Source organism: Rhinolophus ferrumequinum, chromosome 19 (genome assembly GCF_004115265.2).
Source record: "Rhinolophus ferrumequinum isolate MPI-CBG mRhiFer1 chromosome 19, mRhiFer1_v1.p, whole genome shotgun sequence".
NCBI lineage: Eukaryota > Metazoa > Chordata > Mammalia > Chiroptera > Rhinolophidae > Rhinolophus > Rhinolophus ferrumequinum.
Window position 1 is genome coordinate 3,638,827 of NC_046302.1, and position 6,395 is coordinate 3,645,221.

At 35.1% G+C, this 6,395-nt stretch overlaps 1 protein-coding gene across 2 annotated transcripts in view; it reads left to right on the plus strand.

Annotated features, from left to right (window-relative positions):
* The window catches only part of ALDH1L1 (aldehyde dehydrogenase 1 family member L1), a 114,913-nt gene that overhangs the window by 21,369 nt on the left and 87,149 nt on the right, over window positions 1-6,395 (plus strand). The window lies entirely within an intron of this gene.

The following is a 6,395-nucleotide window of genomic DNA, read 5'->3' on the forward strand; positions in this document are numbered from 1 at the left end:
TAAGCAGGCAAAAGAAAAAAAAAAAACCCCAGTAAAGTCAAAGGAAATTTGATTCTGCAGATCAAAAGGAAAAAGAATGAAGGAAAGACAGCAGAGTCTAAGGGATCTGTGATACCATGAAGCAAACCAATGTATGCATGAAATTCCAGAAGGGGAAGAGGGAGAGAAGGAGCAGAAAAAATATTTGAATAGTGGCTGCAAGCTTCCCAAATTTGATGAAATACAGGAACCTACAAATTTAAGAAGCTCAGTGAACTCTAGGTAGGATAAACTCAATAAGATCCCCCCCAAGATACATTATAATCAAACTGTTGAAAGACAAAAAGAGAGAACCTTGAAGGCAGCAAAAGAAAAGAGACTCATCAAGTACAAGGTATCCTCAATAAAGTTAACAGCTGAGTTCTCAATAGAAACTCTGGGGGCCAGAAGGCAGTGGAATGACATATATAAAGTGCTGAAAGGCAAAACCAAACCAAACCAAATAAACAAACAAACCTGTCAACTAAGTACTCTATATCTGACAAAGCTGTCTATCAAAAATGAGGATGGAATTAAGACATTCTCAGATAAACAAAATCTGAGGGAAACATTACCACAGGACCTATCTTACAAGAAATGCTAAAGAAAATCCAGCAGATGGAAATAAAAGGACATCAAAAGTAACTTGAGGGCTGGCCTGGGGCTCAGGCGGTTGGAGTTCCTGTGCTTCTAACTCCGAAGGCTGCCAGTTCGATTCCCACATGGGCCAGTGGGTTCTCAACCACAAGGTTGCCAGTTCAACTCCTCAATTCCTGCAAGGATGATGGGCTGCACCCCCTGCAACTAACAACAGCAACTGGACCTGGAGCTGAGCTGCGCCCTCCACAACTAAGACTGAAAGGACAACAACTTGAAGCTGAACAGCACCCTCCACAACTAAGATTGAAACGACAACTTGACTTGTAAAAAAGAAAGTCCTGGAAGTTCCCCAAAAAAGTCTTGCTCCCATTCCCCAATAAAATCGTTTTTTTTTTTTTTTTAAAAGGTAACTTGAAGCAGTATGAAGCAATGACAATCACCATTAAAAGTAAACACAGGGGCATACATAAAGCCAATATTATTGTATGTTTGGATTGGAACCATACTTTTTATTTACTATGTGATTTAAAAGACAAGCATGTAAAAATTAATTATGTATGTCAATTATATCTCAATAAAACTGAAATAAAAAATTTAAATAGAAAGATTCATTTTTGCTCTGTATACTTCATTCATGAGAGGAGGTATATATTTATAATTTCCTGATAGTAATATAAATAAATGTTAATAGTGAGAGAAAAAAATTAATGATAAATCTGTTTTTGGATATTAAATGCATAGAGATGTAATTTATGACAACAAATAAAAGGTGAGCGTGGAGCTGCCTAGGAGCAGAGTTTTGTGTGCTATTGAAGTTTAGTTGGTCTCAGTTCAAAGTAGACATTATAAATTTAGAACGTTAAATGTAATCCCCACGGTAACCATAAAGAAAATATGTGTAAAAATATAACAAAAGAAAATGAGAAGGGAATCAAAACAGTTCACTACAAAATATCAGCTAAGTATGAAAAAGGCACTAATGCCAGAAATGAGGTACACAAAAGGTATAAGGTATACAGAAACAAATAGCAAAATCACAGAACTAAGTCTTTCGGTATCAGTAATTATTTTAAATGTAAATGTATTAAACTATACAATGAAAATGGAGATATTGGCAGACTGGATTAAAAAAGGATCCAACTATATTCTGTCTACAAAAGACCCACTTTAGATCAAATGTCACTAATATGTTGAAAGCAAAAAGATGGGAAAAGATATTCTACGCAAATAGTAATCAAAAGAGAGCTGGGGAGGCTATACTCGTATTCGACTAAGTAGACTTTAAGTCAAAACTATTACAAGAGACAAAGAAGGATATAAGGGTCAACTTCATCAAGAAGGTATAACAATTATACGCCACTAAAGAACTCACCCCAAAATATTTGAAGCAAAAATTGATACAATTGAAGGAAGAAATAGTTTTGCAATAATAGTTTGACATTACAGTATGCCACCTTCAATAATAGATAAAATATCTAAATAGATTAATAAGGAAATAGAGAGAGGGCTTGCACAATACTATAAAACAATTATGCATAACAGACATATATGGAACACTCCACCCAACAAGTCAAATACACATTCTTCTCACTTGTACATGAAACATTTTCCAAGATAGACAATATTATAGGCCACAGAACATGTTTCAATAACTTTAAAGAGACTGAAATCATACAGAGTATCTTCTCTGATCACAGTGGAATGAAGCTAGAAATCAATAACAGAAGGAAAACTGAAAAATTCACAAATATGTGGAAATTAAATAACACATCTTAAACAATTAATGAGTCAAGAAAAAATTACAAAAGATATTTTAAAATATTTAGAGATAAGTGAGAATGAAAATGCAATATATCAAAAATTCATTGGATGTAGGTAGTGTTCGGAGGGAAAATTATAGTTGTAAATGCCTACATTGAAAAAAGAAATACCACAAATCAATAAAATGAATGATCAATGGGGAAAGGCTGAAAGTGTTTCCCCTAAGGCCAAGAATAAGACAATGGGGCCCACTTTTGCCACTGCTATTTGATATTATACTGACATTCTAACCAGAGTAATTAAACAAGAAAAATAAGTAAAAGGCACCCAAATTGGAAAGAAAGAAGTAAAACTATTTCTATCCCATAATCCTATACATAGATAATCCCCCCAAAATCCACAAGAAAGCTGAGCTAATAAATAAATCTGCAAAGTTGCTGGGTATGAGCTAAACATGCAAAAATCAGTTGTGTTTTGATTGTTCACAGTTTCAATGACCAATCCAAAAATGAAAATTTAAAAGCAATTCCATTTCCAATAGCATCTAAAAGTAGAAAACAGCTAGAAATTTAACTAAGGAAGTGAAAGACTTGTACAATGAAAACTATAAAACATTGTTGAAAGAAATTAGAGAAGATCTAAATAAATGAAAGACATGCATTGTTCTTGGATAGGAAGACTTATTATTGTTGTCAATACCACCCAATGTGATCTACAGATTCAACACAATCCTTATCAAAAGTCCAAAAGTCCCAAAGCCTCTTTTTTCAGGCTTACATGCAATTGCAAATGGTCCCAAATCATCAAACCAAGCAAATTTGGAGGACTCACACTTTCCGATTTCAAAACTTACTACAAAACTACAGTAATCAAAGCAGTGGGGTACTACCATGTTTCCCCAAAAATAAGACCTAGCCGGACAATCAGCTCTAATGCATCTGTTGGAGCAAAAATTAATATAAGACCCAGTCTTATTTTACTATAAATTAACACCGGATATAAATTAATATAATTAATATAAATACCAGGTCTTGTATTAATTTTTGCTCCAAAAGACGCATTACAGCTGATTGTCTGGCTAGTTCTTATTTTCGGGGAAATATGATAGCATAAGGATAAAAGTGTAGTTCAATGGAATAGAATTGAGAGTCCAGAAATAAACCCATACATATATGACCAATTGATGTTTGACAAGCCCACTAAATCAGGAAAGAATAGTATATTCAATAAATGTTGCTGGGACAATCGGATTTCTACATGCAAAATAATTAAGTAGGACCTCTAACATACAGTGTGTACAAGCACTAAAGCAAAATGGGTCAACAACCTCAACTAAATATAAGACCTAAAACCATAAAACTCTTAGAAGAAAAGATAAGAGTAAATCTTCATGATCTTGTATTTGGCAATAGAATTTTAGATATACATCAAAAGCATGAGCAACAAAAGAAAAATAGATAAGTTGGATTTCATTAAAATTAAAAACTTTTGTGCATTAAAGAATGTTACCCAGAAAGTGAAAACATCACTTTCAGAATGGGAGAAAATATTTGCAAATCATATATCTTTAAGGTTTTAATATTCAGAATTTTTATATATGTTTAAAAAAATCCTACAACTCAACAAAAAGGAAAACAACCCAATTAAAAAATAGTATACACCTAAGAGCGGAATTGCTGAGTAATATGGAAATTGTATGTTTAGCTTCTTGAGGAACTGCTAAACTATTTCTCACAGAGACTGCAGTGGTGGCAGAGCCCATGACCCAGGCATGCCCCCCCCATTATGGCAACTGTGACCTTGACCCTCCCAGCAGTGAGGACTGCACCCAAGACCCTAGTACCCAGCAGTAGTGGTCCCTCGCCCTAAGGTTACAACAAACATGGCAGTGCTCAGGACCAGGAGTTCCAGGAGCCATAACAGCACCCACAACCCAAGTACACTCCTGCTCCATGGCAATGGTGACTGTGACCTCGGCCCTCCCAATAGCAGGGGATGCACCCAGGACCAATGCCCACAGCAGTAGTGAGGCTCTAGGAACCTCACTGGCACCCAGGACCTGAGGCTCCAGGAACAACAGCAGCACCTGAAACCCAGTGACACTGACAGCAGCAAGGCACTAGCAACCTTGGAGGAACAAGCAGTGACAACAAGGGCACTGGGGACACTACTGACAAAGGGTAGTGGAGAGTGGAAAGTGCTGGCTCTCAACTACAGCTAGAAAAATCTCAGAAAGATGTTTGCTACTTCAAATGCACCAGCAGAGGAAAAATTCATCAAGCACCATGAAAAATCATAGTAACAAAGTATCACAAATGAAAATGACAATTCTCCAGAAAGTAAAATTCCTGGAAGGTTGTGATCTAACTGATAGAGAATTCAAAATAGCTTTTTTAAAGAAACTCAGTGACCTATAAGAAAATTCAGAAAGACAGTTCAATGACCTCAAGAATAAAATTAATTAACAGAAGGAGTACTTTACCAAAGAGATTGAAACTCTAAAAAAGAACCAAAGAGAAATTCTGGAGCTAAAGCACTCAATAAATGAGCTGAAGAATGTATTAGAAAATATTGGAAATAGAGAAGACTATGGAAGAGAGAATTAGTGATCTCAAAGATAGAATTCTAGAAATTCTAGAAATGTTTCAGGTGGAAGAGGAGAGAATACTAAGATCTAAAAAAAAGAAAAAAAAAGAAGAAGAAGAAACTAGAGAACTATCCCACTCCACTCCATTAGAGAAAAAATCAACATAAAGATAATGGGTATCCCAGAAGGAGAAGAGAGGGAGAGGGGAGCAGAGAGCTTATTTAAAGATATAATAGCTTAGAACTTCCCAGACTTGGGGACAGAACTGGCTATACAAATCCACAAAGCTAACGGAACACCTAATTATCTCAATGTAAACAGTCCTTCTCCAAGACATATTATATAAAACTGTCAAAAGCCAATGATATACAATGAATTTTAAAGGCAGCCAACAGGAAAAAGTCAGTAATCTACAGTAACCTATTAGACTATCATCAGATTTCTCAGCAGAAATTTATAAGCCAAAAGAGAGTGTAATGACATATTCAAAATACTGAAAGCTACAACTAGCATCCAAGAATACTCTACCCAGCCAAGTTAGCCTTCGGATATGAAGGACAAATAAAATCTTTCCCTGACAAAAGTTGGAGTTCACCACCACTAGATTTTCCTTACAAGAAATGTTGAAAGGAGCCTTCAGCCTGAAATAAAAAAAGCAAAAGTATACAAAACTTTGAGTAACGTGATAGACAGAATCATAAAATTGCAAAGTTATTTCAGAATAGAGTGTTAATCACTAAAGGTTAGTATAAAGGTTAAAGGAAAAAGCCATTAAAAAATAACTATTGCTACGGCCATTTGATAGCAAACTCAGGACATAAAATGGGACTATGTGCGACAACAAAAGCATGAAAAGGGAGGGAGAAAATGATGGAACCTGGCAAATCAAGATAAGATGCTATCAGCAGGGGAAAAAAAGATTATTTTATCTATGAGACATTTTATACAAACCATGCGATAATCACAAAACAAAAATCTAGAGCAGAGATATAAAACATTAAAAAAGAGAAAACTGAGAAAACCACCAAACTAAAATGGCAGACAGAAATATAAGGGAAAAGAAATAATGGAGATTAAAAAAAAAAAAAAGAAAAAAATGGCAGTAGTAAGCCCTCATATATCAATAGTTACCCTAAATGTAAATAGAATGAACTCACCAATCAAAAGGTACAGCATGGCTAGATAGAATAAAAAATAAGACCCAAATATGTGCTGCCTGCAGGAGACTCCCATCTTAGCTCTAAAGACAAACATAGGCTCAAAGTAAAAGGGTGGAAGATGATAAGCAAACAAAGCCAAAAGAAAGTGAGCGTAGCCATACTTATATCAGATAAAACAGGCTTTAAGCCCAAAACAGGTAATAAGAGACAAAGATGGATGTTTTATAATGATTAAGGGGACAATCCATCAAGATGACAACATTTATCAA